At 46.0% G+C, this 23047-nt stretch overlaps 1 long non-coding RNA gene across 3 annotated transcripts; it reads left to right on the forward strand.

The window, feature by feature from the left end:
* The first annotated feature begins 955 nt into the window (after positions 1-955).
* On the forward strand, positions 956-23047 carry LOC108311157. Of its 3 annotated transcripts, XR_005201863.1 has the most exons (5): positions 956-1222; positions 1845-1991; positions 18448-18550; positions 21303-21388; positions 21797-23047. It is a non-coding gene; the product is annotated as an uncharacterized LOC108311157 (long non-coding RNA). The 3 variants fall into 3 exon arrangements; XR_005201862.1 differs by lacking the exon at positions 21797-23047 and having other exon boundaries at positions 21303-21557; XR_005201864.1 differs by lacking the exons at positions 18448-18550; positions 21303-21388; positions 21797-23047 and adding an exon at positions 2099-3575.

A 23047-nucleotide genomic window follows, 5' to 3' on the forward strand; every position in this document is an offset into this window, starting at 1 on the left:
CTCATCTGATACCAGGGGGGAAAGTTTCGAGAACACTTAAAGGGGCAGCGAGGGCCTCAAGTAGCGCCCCGGCCCCGCGCGCGTGGTTGTACGCGGGGGTCTCCTCGCCCCGCCGCGGCGGCGGGGGCTGCCGGGGCTGACTCGGGGGTGAACGAGGAGAGCCCCAGATCGGGAAGGAGCTGCGAGCCTCCCCTCGCCAAGCGCCTCCGCCTCACTTCAGCTGCCGGGTCCGGCTGCTTTCGAGGCGTTTCCCGAGCGTTGCCCCACCAGCCCCCGCCCCAGGTCCTGCCAGTTCCCCGGCCTCATCCCGCGGCGGCCCCTGGGTGGGTTTAAAGAGGTCTGAGTGGGGGCTGGGAGGGTGGAGGGTGGAAGGAGGCAGGGGGAGGATGCGAGAGCTTTGGAGAATATTCCCTAAAAATCCTGGGGGAGGTGGGGGGCGTGGCTGCTGCTGGCGGCTGACCCCAGCCTGAGTGGCCCCCTTACCCACTCTGTTGCCCGCAGCTGGCTTCGAACCTGGGATTCCCCCGAACCACCTCTACCCTACCCCCGCCCCCTTCATCCCTCCGCAGCGCCCCTGTCCGTAATGCAGGTCAGATCCTGCTGGGACCCGCCCTCTTCCTTCGTTCCGGGGTCTTCAGGCCACCTAGGAAGTTGCTGTCAGGATCCCAAATCAAGGCCGCGAGTCCACCCTGCTGCCATCCCTGCCCCTCTCCCCCACCTCCCCTCCCTTCCCCAGCCAGCTCTCCGCAGACCATCTAATTAATACTCGTTTAGCCATAGACACTAAGACGCAGAAATGCGTTCAGTAATGCAAGCAATGAGGGTTATTTTATTTTAGATGCTAAAGGCAGGGGGGACAATTATACAAGCTAAAGTCCATCGATTTCTACAGAAACAAGGAATAGAAAAATCTTTCTACCTCCTCCAGCTGAATTAGGTTGGCTGTTTTAAAAACAAACAAGCCCATCTTCAAACAGTGGGGAGTTAGCAGCCAAGCTTCCCCAACTCACTGTAATTTTCAGCTACTTCTACTGAAGATTTGATTTTTATTCTTGTGTTCCCAATTTTAGAATCACATCTAGCTCTGCAAGGGACCCTTATGTCAGAGATCTTCAACTGTATTGATTTTCAGATGACTTTAACTATAAATCACACATCCCCCCAAACTATATCTCAACTTTAACAAATCCTCAGCTCCATGAAGACATAGCTGGATCCCATGGTATAACTTAAATTGATATTCTCCATAAATTTGCATAGTTACTCCACAGCCATTCTATTCATATATTCACGTTTCAGATTCAAGGTTGTAGAGGAAGTGTGATTTAAAAAAAAAAATGATTATTAATACTCCTTGGTGTCCAGTCTTGAGGGGTTCAAAAAGACATTCAGACAGCTCTGGGAAGAATAGAATCTTTCTGAAAAGCACATGAAATGTATTAGGGCCATTGGTAAAGAGGCTATGGGACATATAAGTTCAATACTAGAGACATTTGCTCTAATAATTAAAAGCCACAGGGAAATTTTTTAAAAAATCAAGTCTAATTAAGGTTTGTACTTGAAATTCCTGTCTCTGTCTAGAGTGAATATTCCTGAGCTTTTCATTTTAAGAGGGACAGTTTGGGTTTTGGAGGGAAAAGGATGCATAAAGATCCAGGGATGGAGGAGCACAGGGGCCTCCACGGATGGCAGACCTGTCTTGTCAGAATAATGCAAGCTGAAGGGACAGCACTGGGTGACTGTCTCCTGGGTTGTCTCTGTTTCCATGAATGGTTTTAGAGCACGATCCCTATTCAGCATTGCAGTGCTGGGTAGATTTGGGAGACGGTAATTTTACTTTACAGGTGTTTGAACTGAAATGATAAGTGGCAGCCCTCTCATGGAACAGCATTGATTTTTAAATCATATCAGCCTGAATCCACCTTCAAGCACTACCCTGAGAATCCCTTCCCATCGTATGGGTGAGCGATGCAGGGGAGAGAAAGGAAAAGGTGAGGTATACCCTCCCTGACCTCATCCCCAACATCCGAGGACATGGGATACTGCCCTGCTCTTCCTAATGCACCAGAGCCTCCGCCTCCTTCCCTTCTCCTTACAGCCTCCCTTAGCACCTTCGTTCTCAGCCACAGGCTTCCTGAGTCCACCCAGGAAAACAAAAGGCCTGCAACTAGATGGGCCCTCTCTCCTTGGGAAGAACAAATATGACCATTAAGCATGTCCCTGGACAGTGGAAGGTGAAGAAGGATCTCATCCTCCAGCCCAAAGGACTAATGGAGGATTCCTGGTAGGAACGTGTGGCGCTCGGCCAGAGTCACCATCCGTGTTCCACTGGTTTGTTGTCTCACTGCTGTCTCTCACCGAGTTCCTTTTATACCTGCAATTGTAACCGAGCCTATGTTAGATGAATCATAAGGCGTTTGCTGTACTTGTTTTCGTTTATCGTGGTCCTTTGCTTCCTCCTTGCATGCCTGTTTGCATATAGTCCTTTTGGTGGAAGGGAGTCACTTGTCATTAATTAACTTTATATCCTAGCCCCGAGGCTGCCCGGAAGATTAATGAACGTGTTTTTCTTTCAAAGAACAATGATCCTTAGGTCCGGCAGACCTCTTTGATGTCATCCAGAAGTTTGATCAGGCTGGGCCAAGGAATCCAAACAGCTTTGATCATTGGGGTTCTTACCTCCCTGCATACTTACCCTCCCGTAGAGGCCCCAGCTGTGGTCCTGAATTGATTCAGAACTTTCAGTGTATATTTCTGAGGCCTTTAAAAAAAAAAATGATCCTTTAATATAGCTACTGAAAAGTTCTGGAAACAATGAGTATCCTTAGTAACAAATTAGGGTTACTAAATGTCACTTCCCTCCAGAGAGAACCAGGGCTTTTTGGAGAAGGATGATTTCATAAACTGAATAAGATAACCCCAGAATATCTCATCCTACCAGAAAGCAAGGATGTTATCAAAGACTTCTGAGGTCCTGTCATAAGCTGGGGCAAAACTGAGACAATTTAAACATCATTAAAGGCAGAAACTACAATGCCTCAAAACACTTCAATTATGTTGAAATCTATTTGCTCATAATGTTCTTTTAAAAACTACATTGATTATCTTTGAAGAATGCTTAGAAGCCCAACTCACTATTTTTAAAAGCTGGAAAAAAAGGAAAGGAATCAAGCATTTATTACCTTGACTTTTCTGTATAAACTATACCTCAATATAAGCAAATAATTGCTAGAGAGTTTCTCTTTGTAAAAGTATTGCAGCTAATAAATGAAGAAGGGGCAATAGAATTAGAATGTTGCCATTCTGCCTTCCTTAATGAATTAATGGATCTAGACACTGAATGTACGTGGCTGATGAAATATTAGAGAGCGAGGGAAAGAGAAACAGCCTGACATTCTAAGCCTCCTGATGGAAATCCACAATGCTACCAACCTATGACATGTTATAGAGAGAGAAAAAAAAAACAAAAAACCTGAATCTGAACAAGCTTGTACATCACACGTTAGTAATCTGCCTCCTTGGAGCCAAATCTGGCCAACTGCCTGCTTTTATAAATAAAGTTTTATTGAAACACAGCCATACCCATTTGTTTAAGACAGCAACAAAGACTGAATGGCGCACAAAGACTAAAATCCTTGCTATCTAACCCTTTTCAGTGAAAATCTGCCAACCCTTGCTATATAGATCAAAAGAATCCCAGCACCTCTATCAGTCTATTGCAATAGACGGACCTTGTTTGAGTCCTGATTTGAACAAAATGACAAAGTTGTTTGTGAGGCAATTAGAGAAATTTGAACACTGGCTGGGTGATATTATGGAATTATTGTTCATATTTTAGGTGTGATAGTGGTATTCTGTGTGAGAGAGCCCTTATCTAGGGGAGACATATGCTGCCATATTTATGGATGAAATGAGACCGGTTTCAAAATCATGTGGGTTGGCAAGGAGCATTTTAGGCAGTATTCTCAGCTATTTGATACAAATAATGACCCTATCAGCAGGCATTATGCTCATTTTACAGATGAGGAACTGAGGCACAGAATTGATGGTTGGTTGGTGAGAGCTGGGGGTGGTACTCAGAGCCCCAGGTCTGATTTCAGAGCCTGTGTTCTTCATCATTAGCCAGGGGCACCCGTTTGAGGTGACCTTTCTGGAGCTCATGATCTGCCCCAGCTGGAGAGCGCTCCAGAATGCCACCTGCAGAGCCAGGACACAGAAGCTGCAATAGGCCAGTGGAACCCTGCAGGCTGCATCCATCACCAGGCACTAAACAGACATATGCTGAACCATTCCTGTGCCAGGCTCCACGCTAGAGGCAGGCTCACATGGGCAAATAACACCCAGAAAGCCCCTTCCATCAGAAATTACAATTTGGCAGGAGACAGACTGACTGTAAATACATTTCCTTTTTTGGGAACACCACTCTAGCTTCTAGGTGGAGAAGAGTTGGGGGTGGTGAGGCTGGAGACAGGGAGACCGATCGGGAAGCTGCTGCAAGGATCCGTGAGGACAGTGGCGATGGGCGTGGGAGGGGGAATTTAGCATTTAGTGCTTAGGAGATAAAACCTTCACAGCACAGGGAAGAAGCATCATAGGACTCTCATGTGACGGGAGCACTCAACATACAGCCATCTGCATCATAATCTCTCCTGTTTGCATGGTGCTGGTGCTGTTCAATTTTCAGAGCAATATCACAAATCCTGCCTCATTTTGCTCCTCAAGCAGTGGGAGGCAGGGATGGTAGGGATGATAATTTAACGTATAAAAGGAAATTGAGGGACAGGAACACTGAGCTCCCACCACATCCTGGGACTCTTATTCCCTGACACTCCCAGGTAGGCACTGCACTGACATCCCAGAGGAGGACATGGTGGCATAGAGCTGATGACTCTGTGTCTGAAATCACACAGCAAGGAAATGATGAACCCAGATTTGAACCCAATCAGCTCCAGAAGCCTGAGGTTTTTTCCCCCTAACCCATGTTGCCTACTTCAAATGACTAGATACATGTGGGAACAGAGGGAAGTAGGGATTCACCTCGAACTTCCTTTAAAGAACAATCTTTCCTCATGTATTTAAAATAGAGTCCCATTTGCAGAAAGCCGTGCATGCTTTCAGGAGTGTATCACTTGGATAAATAAGGCCCATTATTATGATATTATGTCAGCAAGGTCCCAGCTAGGAAAGGCTCTACCTAGAGAGGCAGATGGCTAAAATCACAGGTTTCCAAATGTCTGTTTACCATCAGCCCTGCTGTTTTAATGAGTGTGGAGATACTCTGTCGAAGGCACACGGGCTCTGAGCCCCAAGATCTGGGGTCAACTTCTGATTCTGCTCAGACCATTGGCAAGTTCTAGGCAATTTTCTGCCCCCTGAGCTTTGGTTTCCTTATTTCCATTTCTATGGCCACCTCCAAGGGCATGTTCTCATAGATTCAATGTGAATGGCCCCTCCTGAAGTTGTGTGTCAGTACTGCTTAGTTGACTCATTGTAGTAGGCTTCCTGTGAGGATGAAATTCTATTCTACAGTCTCTCAATTCTGCTTGTTCCTAGTTTATCCACTCCAAAGCCAGGACACAGATGCCACTGTAGCGTCTTATATTCTCCGTGCCATTGCCATGGCGTGGTGAGGGTAGGCATATTGTTGCAATTCCTGGTGCCATGATGGGAAACCACCTCTCCTGACATTTTAGTGACCAAATGACTAAGGATCAATTGAGAAGGGGTCTAAAACCTTTCTGTTGACAGTTTCTGATGATGTCAGGAGAGCCCCAGCATAAACACTTGCAGGAAGGTATCAGGGGCTGGGGATGTTCTGGAGACCATAGAAAACTGTGTGTGGTGAGGAGGACAGTGTCCCCCAAGGATGTCTGTGTCCTAATCCCCAGAGCTAAGACATAAGGTACCTTACATGGTAAAAGGAACTTTGAAGATGTGATTCAAGGAAGGTTCTTGAGATGGGGAAGTTGTTTTCATTAATCCAGATGCTAGCCCAAGCTAACCAAGTATATCCTTAAAACCAGAAGACCTTCCCAGCTGTGCTCAGAGGGTGCCATAACTGTGGAAGGCTGGTGGATCAGAGAGATCAACATTGCTGGCTTTGTAGCAGGGGTAGGGGCCATGAGCCAAGGAATGCAGCCTGCTCGAGAAGCTAGTAACAGCAAAGAAGCAGACTCCAGAAATGAAAGCAATCCTGTGACCCCTTGACAGCCCAGTGAGGCCTGTGGCAGACCTTGGACCTGGAGAAGCGGAAGACAAGGTTTGCTTTGTTGTTATTGTTGTTGTTGTTGTTTTTGAGATGGAGTCTTGCTCTGTCACCCAGGCTGGAGTACAGCCGCGCTGCCTCGGTTCACTGCAGCCTCCACCTCCCAGGTTCAAGCGATTCTTGTGCCTCAGCCTCCTGAGTAGCTGGGATTACAGGCATGGACCACCACGCCTGGCTAATTTTTAGTAGAGACGGGGTTTCACTATGCTGGTCAGGCTGGTCTCAAATTCTGACCTTATGATCCGCCCACCTTGGCCTCCCAAAGTTCTGAGATTATAGGTGTGAGCCACCACACCCGCTGTTTGCTTTGTTTTAAGCCACGAAGGTTGTGATAATTTGTGAATGCAGTGTATAGGAAACTCATACACTACTCTTAGGAAATTCTCTATCATCTGACATCGTAATGGCACAGAAGATTATATTGCAGGGAAAAACATGGATATTGATGACTCCAAGTCCAAAAGTGATTCAGAAGAGTTAACCTGAGTGTGGAAAGTGTTAGGAATAATTTAACAATTGATTTCACCTACATGTAATGTTTATATAAAAATGTCTAAATAGGGCCCAGCCTTCTTCATATGTACAGAACGAAAATCTTAAATAATAATAAAGTATCATGGTTTAGTGGTAGCATGCCCTTTGAGATGGAGTTTCACTCTTGTTGCCCAGGCCGGAGTGCAATGGTGAGACTTCCACCTCTTGGGTTCAAGTGATTCTCTTGCCTCAGCCTCCCAAGTAGCTGGGATTCCAGGCATGCACCACCAAGCCCAGCTAATTTTGTATTTTTAGTAGAGACAGGGTTTCTCCATGTTGGTCATGCTGGTCTCGAACTCCCGACCTCAGGTGACCCTCCTGCCTTGGCCTCCCAAAGTGCTGGGATTACAGGCGTGAGCCACCACGCCTGGCCCCGTCTAGGGTTTTAAGCCTGTGAACCCCATGGCTATGTGTATCTGTGACTTTTGGGGTGCCTGTATTGACTGTCTGCCTTCTTTCTTACTTCTTGGGCTTGCTGAATGCCTTCTTTTTCCCACTCTGTGACGCACTATTCCACCCTTCCCAGCGCACCAAGACAACTTCCGTTTCTTTTCTTTCTTTTATGTTTACTGAGACGTGGTTTACAGGAAGCAAGTTTCACCTTTTTAGGTGTATAGTTCTTTGAGTGTTTAATTAGATATAAATGTATTTATCTCTATACATATTAAAGTATCCCCCCCCCGTACTTTTGAGGTACCAGTGGTTTTGGGTATCATCGATGAATTGTGCAGTGGGGAAGCCTGGGTAACAGGATGGAACCCTTCCAGAATTCACAGTGGCTTCAGATCATCCTGATTAATTGGTATTAATACCAATGCAAGCAGGAAAAAGGAATCCTGGCGTGGCCAAAATCCCAAGTGAGTTGCTGCCCACAACAGACGGACTCCTTTGGCGGCACAAGTGTTTCATGAATGTGCTGTGTTTATTTGGCCATTTTCTGAAAGTCTTCATCTCTCTCTTTCTCTGATAGAAGTCTGGAAGAAGGCCAGTTGAAGCTAGTGCCCGCAAAAGTGTCTGTTTTCACAGGAACCATTTGGAGATCGTTTTTTGTGCAGCTTTGCGAGTTGATTAGAGGAAAAAAGTAAAACAGTGAAGGAGGGAGGGAAGGGGGGAAATAAGGGAGAAAGGGCAAGAGAAAGTGCAAGTCAGACTGCAGGGCGCTGCACGTTCACATCCTTCCCTGGAGATTCTTGTGTTCAGCAGAGTTTCCGAACCCCTTGCTGGTCCTGTTTAAATTAGATCAATTTAATTAGATCAAGTGCTTTGGGGCATCTGTCCTGGCAGGGCCCTTAGCAGACAACAGGAACCCCAAGAGAAGAGGGCGGTGCTGCAGTTCACCTTACGATGCTGATGCTGTGATGTAAAAACAGTGGGAGAAGAGGGCCTTAGGCAGCTGTGAAATCCTCAGTTGTGCTCAGCCTTGCATGTGCTTCTCGGGACCTTCCAGTGCCCTCTCAGAGATAGCCCTAAGATCTCACTAGTGCAGCGGCCAGAAGTGAGGTTAGGGGTCAGGAAAGGTAAACCTGGAGCAGTTGTGGTAGAATTAATGAGAAAATCTCAATAATTCCACCAGAATGTCACCCACAGAATGTGACTATCCAGCCTTGGCCTGCAGATTGACCTTCCACAGCCACTTGGCTGGCTCACAGTGGCAACTGCCACCCGGCACATTGGAGCTCAGCCTGTATCCAGCCTGCCTCTGTCCTACCTCTGCACAGCACCCAAAGGGGAGTATGCCAGCTACCCCTGCCCACAATTCCATCCCCTTTACTGTCTCTCAAAGATTCCCACTAAACTACTGACAGAACCCATGCTAGCTGCCCAGATTGATCCACCTTAGCTGGTACATATCAATATGTGTAGATGGTAAAAAGACCCCAGCACATGGGATCTGCAGCTAAGACAGTGCCACTGACCTGAGAGGGCCCTGAACAGCCTAACAAATCATTCTATTCTTTCCTCACCTCAGCGAAATTTTAGAAGCTATTACATCAAGCAAATAAGAGCTTTTACTTAAAAAAAAAAAATTAAAGAGCAATAGGAAGTCAAAAAAAGCATCACTGGAGATAAAAGTATATTTTTTGAGAGTAAAAGAAAAACTCAGTAGATGACATAAATGGCAGAAGGGGCCGAGCTAAAAACTCTGATGTCACGAAGTATTGGCTTAGTGTATTTAAGGCATTATCGCAGCCTCTGAACAAAAGAGAAAACAGATGGAAATGAAGAAAGGAATTTTTTTTTTTTTGAGACGGAGTTTTGCTCTTGTTACCCAGGCTGGAGTGCAATGGCACAATCTTGGCTCACCGCAACCTCCGCCTCCCGGGTTCAGGCAATTCTCCTGCCTCAGCCTCCTGAGTAGCCGGGACTACAGGCACATGCCACCATGCCCAGCTAATTTTTTGTATTTTTAGTAGAGACGGGGTTTCACCATGTTGACCAGGATGGTCTCGATCTCTTGACCTCGTGATCCACCCGCCTCAGGCTCCCAAAATGCTGGGATTACAGGCGTGAGCCACCGCGCCCGGCCGAGAAAGGAATTTTTATGATGAAAAGAAATCCAGGAGACTCTTCCTTCCATGTCGTAGGAGTCCAAGAAAAAGAACAGAAATGGTCGAGGTAAAACAAAGATCAAAGGAACCAAAAGTTTTCCTTGAGCTGAAGACATTAGCTCAGCAATGCTTACCAAATGCTTGGGGAGTTATTTAAAAAGACATTTAAGAATTCAAAAGATAGGCTGGTTGCGGTGGCTCACGCCTGTAATCCCAGCACTTTGGGAGGCCAAAGTGGATGGATCACGAGGTCAGAAGTTCAAGACCAGCCTGACCAACACGGTGAAACCCCGTCTCTACTAAAAAATACAAAAATTAGCTGGGTGTGGTGGCGCATGCCTATAATCCCAGCTACTCAGGAGGCTGAGGCAGGAGAATTGCTTGAACCTGGGAGGCGGAGGTTGCAGTAAGCCGAGATTGCGCTTGGGCAACAAGAGCAAAACTCCGTCTCAAAAANAAAAAAAAAAAAAAAAAAAAAGAATTCAAAAGATAAAGTGAAATTGTTTAAGTGTGTGTCTGGCTGGCGGGAGACTCTCTCCAGAAGACTAGATGGTAGCAAACAGTAGAGCAACAGGCCCCAGAGAAAGAGACACACTCCAGAATTATATATCCAGCCCAACTATCTCTTCTGTGGGAGGAAGCAGAAAAAGTGTGGTTTACCTTCCATATGCCATTACTAAAAAGTTCTTACTCAAAAAATGCATTAACCCAATAGATGAAATGAATCAGAAGGAGAAATTCAAGAAAAGGAAGGTGAAGTATCTGAAAAACAATAGTATAATTGAAACAAATGAATCTGAACAATCATTGATAACATGACCAGAAAACAAGTACAGTCAGGCATTGCTTAATGATGGAACACATTCTAAGAAATATGTCATCAGGAGATTGCATCTTTATGTGAACAACATGGAATGTACTCACACATGCCTAGATGGCGTAGCCTACTACACACCTAGCCCATAGGGTATGGCCTGTTGCTCCTAGGTTATTAATCCGTACAACATGTGATTATACTGAATACTGTACTTAATTGTAAAATAACAGTAAATACTTTTGTACCTAAACATAGCTAAACATAGAAAAGATACAGTACAAACATAGTATAAAAGATAAAAAATGGACTGGGTGCAGTGGCTCACGCCTATAATCCCAGCACTTTGGGAGGCTGAGGCGGGCAGATCGCCTGAGTTCAGGAGTTCAAGACCAGTCTGACCAACATGGCGAAAACCCATCTCGACTAAAAATACAAAAATTAGCCAGATGTGGTGGGCACCTGTAATCCCAACTACTTGGGAAGCTAAGGCAGGAGAATTGCTTGAACCAGGGAGGCGAAGGTTGCAGTGAGCCAAGATTGTGCCATCGCACTCCAGCCTGGGCAACACGGCAAGACTCCATCTCTGGAAAAAAAAAAAGGATAAAAAATGGGACACCTGTGTACATCTGTGTAGGGCACTTACTATGAATGGAGCTTGCAGTACTAGACGTTGCTGTGGGTGAATGAGTGAGTGAGTGAGTGAGTGGTGTGTGAATGTGAAGGCCTAGGACTTTATTATCTATTATTGTAGACATTATAAGCACTACACACTTAGGTTACACTAAATTTATTTAAAAACTTTTCTTTCTTCAATAATAAATTAATTTTCACTTACTATTACTTTTGTACTTTATAAACTTTAAGTTCTTTACTTTTATAATAGCTTAAAACAAACATTTTAGAGCTGTACAGAAATATTTACATACTAATTCTATATACTTCTATTTTTAAATTTTTTTATTTTGTTTATTTACTTTTTAAACTGTTTTGTTAAAAATAAGACACACTGCCACGTGTGTACCTATGCAACAATCTTGCATGTTCTTCACATGTACCCCAAAACCTAAAATGCAATAAAATAAATAAATGGAGAAAAAAACAAAACAAACAAAAAAACTAAGACACATACACACACATTAGCCTAGGCCTACACGGGGTCAGGATTCTCAGTGTCACTGTCTCCACTTTCACACGTTGCCCCACTGGAAGGTCCTCAGGGGCAGCAACCTCCCCTGTGATAAAAAGCCTGCTCTGGGTGTCTCCTGGAGGGCCTGCCTGCATGAGGCTGTTTACAGTCAACTTTTTCTTTTATAATTAGATGGAGTACACTCTAATGATTAAAAGTATAGCATATTAATAAACCAGTAAAATAGTTGTTTATTATTATGACCGAGTATTATGTGCCATATATAATTGTATGTGCTACACTTTAATATTATTTAATTTAATTTTTTATTTTATTTTTTTCTTGTTTGAGACAGAGTCTCATTCTGTCACCCAGGCTGGAGTGCAGTAGTGCTGTCTCCGTTCATTGCAACCTCTGCCTCCTGGGCTCAAGTGATTCTCCTGCCTCAGCCTCCTGAGTGCCTGGGATTACAGGTGCCCACCATCACACCCAGCTAATTTTTGCATTTTTTTTTTTTTTAACTAGAAACAGGGTTTCACCATGTTGGCCAGGATGGTCTCGAACTACTGACCTCAGGTGATCTGCCTGCTTAGGCCTCCCAGAATGCTGGGATTACAGGCATGAGCCACTGCACCCTGCCCTGTGTGTGCTATAGTTTTATATGACTGGCATCACAGTAGCTTTGTGTAAACCAGCATCACCACAAACACATGAGGAACACATTGAGCTATATGACATTATGATGGCTACAATATTACTAGGTGATATATTATTCTAGGATCATTATAAATTTATGGGACCAGAGTGCTATGTGCAGGGTTGTGTTGATCATAAGCCATTGTGCAGCACATGACTCAACACACAGCTGAGTCTAAACAATTGTTGGTAATATGACGGAAATGCTTAATGCAATTATTAAGAAAGGAATCGAAATAGAGATGTGATCTAAAAAGACAGAACCACGAAACAGCTGAGAAAGAGTATTTCAGATTATTTCAACTTTTTTTTTTTTCTTTTTTTTGAGACAGAGTCCTGCTCTCTGTCCCCCAGGCTGGAGTGCAGTGGCATGATCTAGGCTCACTGCACCCTCCGCCTCCCAGGTTCAAGGAATTCTACTGCCTCAGCCTCCTGAGTAGCTGGGATTACAGGTGCATGCCAACACGCCCAGCTAATTTTTTGTATTTTAGTAGAGACGGGATTTCACCATGTTGCCCATGTCTCGAACTCCTGAGCTCAGGCAATCTGCCCACCTTGGTCTCCCAAAATGCTGAGATTACAGGCGCGAGCCACCCTGCCCAGCTGTCAACTAACTCTTTGAGTTGGAGAAGTAGGGTAAGAATGAGGGGGAAAGGGAAGGAAAAGAGAAAAAGAGTGTGGCCTGGGTGCAGGTGGGGCTGGTATGTGATGAGAGCAGAGGTGGGGGTTGAGGGGTGGGAGAGGGAAGGGAGGCCACCCCAAGGATTGCACTGTCACTCAGGATTCGCCAGCTGTGTGCTCCCCAGCACACCATATCCACTCTTCACTCCTTGGCTTCCTCCTCTGTTAAATGGAAGATAGACCCCAGTTAATCAAGTATTTCTGAAATTAAATGGGAATATTTGTCAATCCCCTCACATAAAGCTGACATGTTTTAAACCCCAATCACTAGGTATTATTTTAATTAATACTAATTACTATTCTTGATCATGATAGGATAATATATGTTCAGACATATTTTGAAACTCTTTTTACATAAACTTAAACTGGGAGGAGGCTGGGGTGGTGTCCCTCTGTGCCAAGCCACACAAACGGAACCGGATCTGCCACGTTGTGTCCCACGGTTGGGTTGGGTTGGGTTTGGAGGGTGGAATCTATTTGCTTTTCTCTTGTAGGAGGTTCGGGCTCCTCCTCTTCCCCCCCTTTCAGGTCCGTGGAGGCCAATTCCAGGGTAGACAAGAAAGAACAAAGAAAGTCACCAAGAAAGTCACGCCATTATTATTCTCCCTGGAGCAGAGAGGAGGATGTACACCTGTGTACACAATGCGACGGCAGCCGTTTGTTTTTAAACTGCAAACGTGGGATTCGAACATGTGCCAACACTGTTCCTACTAGTTCCCTTGAGCCACCCATATCCTGCAAAGAGCCTCAATGCCTTGCATGATGATGAGGAAAGGTCGAAGGGCCTCCTTCCATAGATCTGGGAGCCTGTTGCTCTCCTCTGTGTAACATTCTCTCTGGAGTCACTTGGGAGAGTCAGGGTGGGCACATCGGGGCTTTATCAGGATGGGGAGCTGGGAGCTGGGAGCTGGGATGCCCAGCGATCAGCCTTTGGAGCTTTCTGACAAGGGAAGGACCCTTGATAAAAACTTATCTACTTGGGAAGTTTGTTTAAAGCCTGGTAATAATCACTGTTATCATCATTACTGTTTACTGGCCGGGAATCACTTAATCTCAAAGAATTCTTGAGTAACTGTGGACTGTGGGTGTTACCCACAACCTAAAAGTGAAACCATGGACACCCAGGGAAGTGAAGGAACTTGCCCCTCCTGGGTGGAAACATTGGATTCCAGCCCTGGAGAAATAGATCCATGGTATAATATCAGGAGGAATTCAAGGGCAGCACGTTCCTTTCATGCTTTATTGAGGCAGGAAACGTGGCAAAACAGACCCCTGGAACACCAAAATTGGATGGAAGGAAGGGGTGATTTATTCGCCACAAAGCTCCAGCTCACAGAGAAAGTTCCTGCCCTTTTAAAGGCTTAGAACTCTAGAAATTACATGTGAAAGGGTCTTGGGCTTACAACTCTAGAATTAGCATGTGAAAGGGTCTTGGGCCATGGAGCAGGTGTGGGGTTTAGGTAGGGGTTTGATCTTGTTTAAGTAAAAACAATGCCTTCCAGGAAGATTTCTCCACACCAAGCCTGCCATCTGTAGGAGGGCAATTGGGGGTGCCCAGTCTACCAGCCTTTACTTCTCCTTTATTGAAATGCAGTGTGGAAGTCAAGGGGGGATGATCTTAGATGCTTAACGGTGATTAAGGGTGTCCTCTCTCATTATCACTATTTTTAGATTATTTTCATTTAAGAAAAGAACTTTTTGGCCAGGTGCCATAGCTCACGCCTGTAATCCAAGCACTTTGGAGGCCAAGGTGGGTGGATTACCTGAGGTCAGGAGTTCAAGGCCAGCCTGGCCAACATGGTGAAACCCCATCTTTAAAAAAAAAAAAAAATTTTTTAAAAAGAACTTTTATTTGCTTTTGAAAGGAAATACTTTAACGTATCTACAGTTTATGGAGATCAGTAGAAGAACAGTAACAACTTCCCATGAAATGGGAACAACCCTGCCTTATCTCCTCTTGAAGGCTGGTGGCTTTCTCTTTATTAATGTGGTGATTTGCTCACAAATTTGCCTTTTCCTCTGCTTGGGGATGTGATGGTCGTAGTGTTTTTATTTTCCAAACTCTTTGTGAGGGACCTTCAGCTGGGGTATTTTGCACGCAAAGTTCAAAGGTAAACATGTAAGTTCATATCCGCAAGTCTCAGCTGCCACCACATTGGACATTGAACTTGATGGAAACCAAGCTGGGAATAAGCTTCCATAACCCAAGGAAGGACAATTCGGAGTATAAAAATAATCTTTGGCTCAAAACTCCAGAACGGAATATTTTGCATTCATTCTTGAGTAAAACTTGGAATCATCTACAAACCCCAGTCCCCATCTGACTTGAACTCTTGGCAATAGTTGATGCAGTGCTGACTACTCTACTTTCATTCTCCTGATTTCTGCAATATTTTTCTCTTGTTTTTTCTCTTTCCTCCAATTCCCTCCTTCTCAGATTCTTTTGTGGGTTCCTCCTCTTCTCCTCCACCTCTGAGTGCTGGAGAGGCCGGGGTGTGATTCCTGATTCTCTCCTGTGCCCTGTCCATTGTCGACCCCTGGGAATCTCACTCAAATTTCAATCATTACTCAAAGCATCTCATCTGTTTTAGTTCCAGCTCAGACTCTTCTTGAACACCTACCACTATTATACCCTGTAGGAAATAATAATAAATAAAAGGTTTCTTTTCAAAGCTTTTCCCTTAGTTCATTACAAATAAATAATAGTTTCTTCAAAGGTTAATTTACTTTAAAGCTTTTGCTAATAATCTTAAAGTGGCTGTTAGTCATAATAAAGAAATAAGTACATATCATGTTCTTAGTTCTTAAACTTTAAACTAGGCATTTGCCCTGACATGACTGGACAAGCCTGGGCAAGTCTTAGGACAAAACTTATTCTCCTTCCTGATTTGAAAATGTTGTCACTTCTCCAAGCATTCCTCAAGTTGCTTCCTCTTTTCCTCTGCCTTTACTTCTTTAGAAAATTTCCAAGTTTTTAGCCAATCGGGTCAAGCATAGAATGTGAGGTCCTGTTCCGGCCAGTGGAAACTGGACACAGCAGTTGGTGACTACATGAGGTTATGAAAGTTATAAATGTCCCTGTCTCCTTTGTTCAGGAGTGCTCTAAGACTGCAGGCGAGTTACCCCCTTTCTGCAGGAAGTAAAGTAGCCTTGCTGAGTGATCCATTGTCTCAGTGTGGGTTTTTCCCAACTGTTTTAATCCACTTCCAACATACCCTCTGCTGCTTTGATAGTCCATTGGGCTTTCTTACATCCATCCCAGATTCTACAGCATCCAAGCGGAATTTCTGCTTTCTCCTCTCTCTTCCCTGCACGAATTCCCTACCTGCCATCTTCCTCTCCTCAGCTGTCCCGTCTGTCCCTCTCGTTCAGACCACAGTTTGGAGACACCCTTGACTCTTCTTTTTCTCACATCACACATCCAGTCATCAGGAGTCATGCTGGATCAGCCTTCAACATTTGCCGGAAACTGACCAACTGCTTCTTACCTCTCCATGGCCACCTGGCCCCGGCTCCCATCCGCCCTTACCTGCTGCAGCCTCCAGCAGGCCTCTGGCCTCTACCCTTGTCCCCATGGTCTGTTCTCTGCCCAGCGGCTCCACTGATCGTGTTAAAACATGGCACAGAGTGTCGCTCCTCTGTTGAAAAGCCTGCAATGGTCCCATGGGACTGTACCTTACAGTGGTCCTTGAGGCCCTCTGTGGTCCATACCCCCTTTCCTCTCCCACTGCGACCCGCTCCGCTATAGCCCCTCAGGCCTCCAGCCTCATTCACTATGGGGAATGTTCAAGTGTGCTCTGTCCTTAGGGTCTCCTTGCAGCCAGTTCCTTCTACATGGAAGGCTCCCCGCTAGAAGGCTCCAGGAGGATCACCCCATGCTTCCCAAGTCCCACTTCCCATTTCCTGTCCCAGCCAGGGCCCTTCCTCCCTGCCCTGGCCCAAGCATTCCCTGACTCTTACTGTCCCCTGTGGTTTTGGTTTTCTTCTTTCCTTCCTTCTTTCTACCTGCCTTCCTTTTTTCCTTTCCTTTCTTACCCTTCTTTCTTCTCTTCCTTCCCCCTCTTCTTTCTTCCTTTCCCTTCTTCCCTCCCTGTCTTTCCTTCCTTCTCTCCATTTGTCCCTCTCTCCCTCCTTTCCTCACTCCTTCTCTCCTCCTTTCCCTTCTTCCTTCCTTCCACAGCTCTAATCATTTTATAATGAAGCACACGAATGGATGGCTCGCTGTGTTTGCTGTGGACGCTCACGATCTCACTGTGCCCTGTCTCCCTACATACCTCCCTTCTAATATAAGCTCCATGAGGGCAGCAATTGACCTCTGTCTATTTTGTGTATTGATGTATGCTGAATGCCCAAAACAGAAGTTGTCATGTCACAGTGCTCAACACATATTTGTTGAATGAATGAAGGAATGAATGAAAGAAGGAGTCACAGGGATTCCAGAGAGACTGCCAGAGCCCTCTTCTTTCCAGGATTCCTAGCTTGTCCTGTAGTCCGGGTAGGCTTTGCACATTCTCCTGGCTGCTGCAGTTCTTGCCACCCTGGGCTGAGCTTAATGTGCTACTAGGGTCAACCCACACCCTGTTGGCCACTCTTGGGTCCAGCCGTGTCTATCTCATTGGTGGGAGACACCGCTGCTCCCCAGTTGTGCCAAAACATCCATTAAGCCACGAAAATGGCAGAGCCCTGAGCCCAGCACCTGGACTGACTCTTCATATTCTACTTGGCAGTACACTGCAAGTACAGACCAACAGAAAAGTCTACCAAGGAAAGGCAGAAGAGCAAGCTGACACCAGATAATCTTGTTTGGGATCTGCAGATAGCAGCAAGAATCTTAAATGAGACTCCTGTTAAAAATAACTTCATGGGGACCGGCGCGGTGGCTCACGCCTGTAACCCTAGCACTTTGGGAGGCCGAGATGGGTGGATTACCTTGAGGTCAGGAGTTCAAGACCAGCCTGGCCATCATGGTGAAACCCCATTTTAAAAAAAATAATAACTTCATGGATTTTAAAAGGTCATTTTTCAAATGAATAGGCACTAAAACTTCTGATTTGGGACAGAAGACTGAAAATGTAATTTTTTCATTGTCTTTTAGTCACTAAACACATAGGTGTTTGTGTAACTCATATTTGTTCGTGTAAACCCAGTTGATTCACAGGATATTTTGCTTTTCTAAGGCATAGTTCTTTTAAGTCCACTTATTTCTTGCTATGCTTACTGATATGGTTTGGCTGCGTCCCCACCCCAATCTCATCTTCAATTGTAGTTCCCATAATTCCCATCATGGGGATCATGATAGAGAAAACTCTATCATGCTAGAGATAACTGAATAGATATCTGTTAGAAAGAGATAAGTGAATCATGGGGGCAGTTGCCCCCATCCTGTTCTCACTCTGCTGAATGAGTTCTCAGGAAATCTGATGGTTTTATCAGGGACTTCCCCTTGTCTGAGCACTCATCTTCTCCTTGCTGTTGTCATATGAAGAAGGATATGTTTGCTTCACCTTCTAAGTTTCCTGAGGCCCTTCTAGTCCTGCATAACTGTGAGTCCATTAAATCTTCCTTTACAAATTACCCAGTCTTGGATATGTCCTTATAGCAGCATGGGAACAGACTAATATACCTGCTTTCCGTATTTAATATTTTGTGCTAACACACCTATAAAAAATTGGGTTGTTAATATATACAGTTCTGAAAGTGCTGTTAGTATGAGCAGATCTCAACGTGGACATTCAGGTTAAATGATTGTTAAATGATCTTCAATTGTCCCTCCAGCCAGAGAGGACACAGAAAGATGCTGGGTTTAAGCCTTGACTTCCATATGCTTGGAAATTCTGCTGGGAAAGAAAACAGAAGAGGAAAATGGAAATTGCCTGTATATGGTGCCATCCCTGGCTCGATGATCTTGGCTATCTTTCTGCATGTGACCTCACTGACCTTCAATTTCAATCTCTCTATCTCTCCCTTCTCTCTCTCTCCCCCTTTCTCTCACTCCTTCCCTCCCTCCCTCCCCTTCTCTCTCCTTTCTCCCTTTTTACATCATTTGCATGTTCTCAGGCTCACTTTCATGTCTGTTTTCTATCAATGAGAATGACTGACCCTGCAACCCCAGGACCAAGCATCTCAGGTAAAGCAGAGAATTTACCCAGGGAGAGCAACACTTTTCGTTGTTGGCTAACATCTATTGAGCACTTACTGTATACAAATGCCAACACTTTACCTATACTAAGTCATTTTAACCCTCCCATCAACCTCATTTTATTAGATGAGGAGTCTGGGGTACAAAAGTGTCACACCGCTAGTCAGAGACTAAGTGGCAGTGGTGGGGGTAGGTGACTGATATGAGATGATTTTGTATTTGAGAATATTTTGCAAAATGTAAAATCCAATACAAACTTAAATAAGCATCCGAGCTCTGTTATTCGTGCATCTCTAGGGAATAGAAAGCATAGATGATTTCAGTGCTTGGATAAAGCATTTTACTGCATTAACAGCTTACAATATTAAAATAACAACATTGCAGGGTATGATGGATGAACAATGTCATCAGGGCCTCAGTAGCAACTCTTTGGAGCTCTTCCTAGGTAGCAGATGTGACAGCAGCAGCAGTTAGGTTCTCCTAACCCACAACAGCTCACATTGTGACCATCCTACAAATGAGGAAACAGAGGCTCTAAGGCTTAGCTACTCACGCAATGGTGTCCTCCATTCCTCCAAGCCTTGACTTGTGCTCCACAATTGCGTTGTTGAAAATGATCTTGGGCTGAGTTTTTCCCTAGCAGCCGCTTACATCAGGTTCCATCGCTCTTCCTGCTGGAGAAGCCTCACCAGGTCCTGGTGCACATAGGAGGGCTTCTCTGACCACCCCAGGACCAGAGACCCCATTCTCCCCCATCACACACATACACGGACACACTCCACCTCCACACACACAGGCACACATCACACTTACACACTCTCTCACCATACCACACTCCACACATCACACACAGACTCACACATCACACATCACACACACATCATGTACACTCCCTCACCACAGAACACTACACACCACACATCACATACACAAACAGCACACAGGACACACACACACACATCACACATATGGCACACACATTGCACCCCACATGCATTGCACATGCAATGCTACACACACATAAGACACACTATGTACCACACAAACACATCACCTACCATATACAGACACATACACAGCACCTCATACGTATCAGTATCTATTGATGGCTCATTAGCCATAAACCACATCACATCTGCTCTCACACCAGCCCCACTGTGCTCACGCAGGCTTTCACTTGGTCCTGCCCCACATACCTCCAGGACAGGTGCTGTGTCACGCTGTTCTCTTGAGGCATGTGGCTGGTCCCTGGTTGACCCAGACCACTCATCAAGTCCCCTTGCCTTGACCTGTGCTCTGGAGGGCTAGTGACTGTCCATTTCCATTGGATGGTGCTTCTAAATGGAATGGCCAGAGGGGCGGGACATTTCCTGAAACACAGACTATGGCTGGTTGCTTTTGGCTGGTGGTCCCTTGAAGCCAGCCACAAGCGGGGCTCATCAGCCATGGCAGGTTTCTCTCAAACACTCCCTGTCCTCCTGGTCCTCCCCCCACCACCCCACCTGCATCCTGTGCTCTCCACCCCACCAGGAGGGAGGAGAAAACCAGCCGCAGTGGTGTCCGTATCTGGAATTATCTCCTTTACGCTCAGGTCAACAGATTTTCCAAGAACACTTGCTGTGAGCCTCTGCAGCCTTTGCTTCTCATTTCCTTCTAAGAGGAGCCCGCTGGGATGCCACAAAGGAAAGCATGCGGAGGGCATTGGAGACTTCTGGATTAAGGCTTGGAATTCTGTCCCATGGCATCTCACGCTCTGGTCTTGTGGCACAAGGGCCTTTGGGTGCCGCAGTTGGTCATAGGGGCTGACGGTGCATGCGCCCCTTGTTGAGCCGTGCTTCCTCTAAACAGTTACAGTGTCAGCTCATTGAATCTTTACAGCATCATGCAAGGCAGATCTAACAGTTGTCACCCCTGTTTACAGATGAGGAAACTGAGGCACAACTGGCAAATGGCAGAAACTGGTTAAATGCTCAATGAGTAGTTGTTGAATCTTAGAATAAAGAGGAATTTCATTCGGCTGCTTAGCGGCGGCAGTGGGGGAGCTGACCTGACCCACCCACGCTGTCTTTGATTGAGCATTTGGCATCATGTTGGGATAGTGAGGTTGCTTTTCACAGGCGAAGCTGCAGCGTCTCCCGGGTATGGTAACCTTTCTGAGAAGCAGCACCCATTAGCTTGCAGAAGAGGGGAGACGCGACTGTTCCGCACCCCCCTCTGCACACACCCCCTCGTGCAGCAACAGCGGCTCTGTCACTGAACATGCATGAAATGCCTCGTGTCTGAGGAAAATGAACAGTGTCTGTTTATCCAAGATGAATCTACCCTAGATAAGCATGTATCAACCTCAGATCACATTGTGTCTGCAAATATTTATCTCCATTTCCCAATCGCTTAATGGACAAAGTGGGGTCTGGGAGAGCTGGGGAGAGTCGGGCAGTTCTCACTGAGCACCACACTTTTTCTTGAGTCTGTAGTTTTTGTCTCCATGGCTGCAGGAACTGACCCGGGTCTTGTCCGCCATCCACATTCAGAATGCTGCAAACGGTTGAAAAGAACATCGAGGCAAAGCTTGGGCTGGTTTGTAAGCAGGTCTCATCTTAGAAACTCTCCTGTCCCCTTTCATGACAAATGGTCACTTTCTTCAGGCTCCCTTGCATGTGTGTGTGTGTGGGGGGGGGGGTCAGCATGCACCGGAGTCCTTCTTAGAATATGGGTGCAAATATCACATCTGTTTGCATAAGTTAAGTCTCTAACTGCTTTTTCCTCCTGTGAATCAAACTTGCTTTTTTCCTTGCTAGAATATCGTGAAAGCAAAACAAACAAACAAACAAAAAGATGTGGGTCAGTTCTCTTGCTGGTGCACATTTCTTGCAGTGGGGTCAATGAATCCCCCATTGTTTGCTCCTACAAGCCCCTTGTTGTGTCCACGGGTAGCCCTGTACCAGGTAATGAAAGGATTTCTCTTATGTTTCTGTTCTTTGTTTTCAAGGAACAACAGAGAGATGGTATTTCCAGACAAGGGAATACATTCCCGGAAGCAAGTGGCCAAGGAATGAAAATCCTGGAGAACAGAGTTGAAGAAACCCATATTCCATGTCTCCTATTGACTTTCTTTCCTCCCTGAACACTGACCCCCCACAGTCTTCACTAGCAGATATTCACATTTTCCTCCCTACACCACTGTAGCCTGTAGGCCCCTAAATTCCAGACCCTGCTGGAGCACTCAACAGCACTTGGGGGAGGGGGTGCCGTGTCTAGCAAGTCCATGGGAATGAGAATCCTTGGGTTGTGCAGTCCACACCCGGCACAACCGTAAGCTACTTGAACTCTGGGCTCACAGCCATGTGAAAATGCCAGCTTTATTATGTTAATTAGACTAATGATCTGCTGACTTTTGGAGTAAGAGGCTTTGACCTCCCTACTCAGCACAAGCAGAATGAGGGAGCTTTCAGAAGACAACAGCGCCTCAGGGGGCCCCTAGCAGCCTCTCCTGCTCCCGTGCTGAGGAATGTGTCCAAAAGTTGCCAACTCAGGCTGGGGGTGGGGTGTTGTCAGCTGGGCCTGAGACTTTCTCAGGTGTCACCTGCTTCATTATACTTTCCTGGTGGGGTGTTCTGGCCTCTGGAGCATCTGAGTGGGTTCCAGGATATAAATGTGACACTGTCATTGCATTAATCTAGTAGAGCTGAATTCCCTGAAAACAGTGACAAGGTTTGGGCAGCTGCAGTCTTAAACACCAGGAAGCCAGGTGGGTAAATACCCAGGATTTGCAGCCTCCTGGCTTGTCAGTGCCCTGGGGTAGAGCATGAGACTCAGCAGCTGGTTCCAGTTCCCGCCCTGGGCTGGGCTGGGTGCTCCTGGGGCTCCCCCTCCCTGCCCAGAGACCTGCTGTTCTGGTGCCCCTTGCTTTTTGAGGGAGGGAAACGATATCCACCAGGGGCTTCGAGGGTCTCTCTGAGTGCCACTGTGCCACTCTCTGCTGGGGTCCCTCTATGCTCTCTGTCCCTGTGGCTCCCCGCACCCCGTGCCCATCCCCTCCCTTCTCTGCCATCGTCCTCCCTTTCAGGGCAGTCATCCCACTGCCCCTCACAGCTGATCTCTCCCTTGAGCCTCCAGTGGTGTGATTCATCTCCCTCCGGTGCACTCAGGGCTGGCCACGCTGCCTGCAGCTTGCACTAATCATAACAGCAGCCACAGCTAATATGTGAATTGCTCTTCAGAGTTCAGGAGGCTTCCGGCC

This window comes from Cebus imitator, unplaced genomic scaffold (genome assembly GCF_001604975.1).
Source record: "Cebus imitator isolate Cc_AM_T3 unplaced genomic scaffold, Cebus_imitator-1.0 Scaffold112, whole genome shotgun sequence".
In the NCBI taxonomy this organism is placed as follows: Eukaryota; Metazoa; Chordata; class Mammalia; order Primates; family Cebidae; genus Cebus; species Cebus imitator.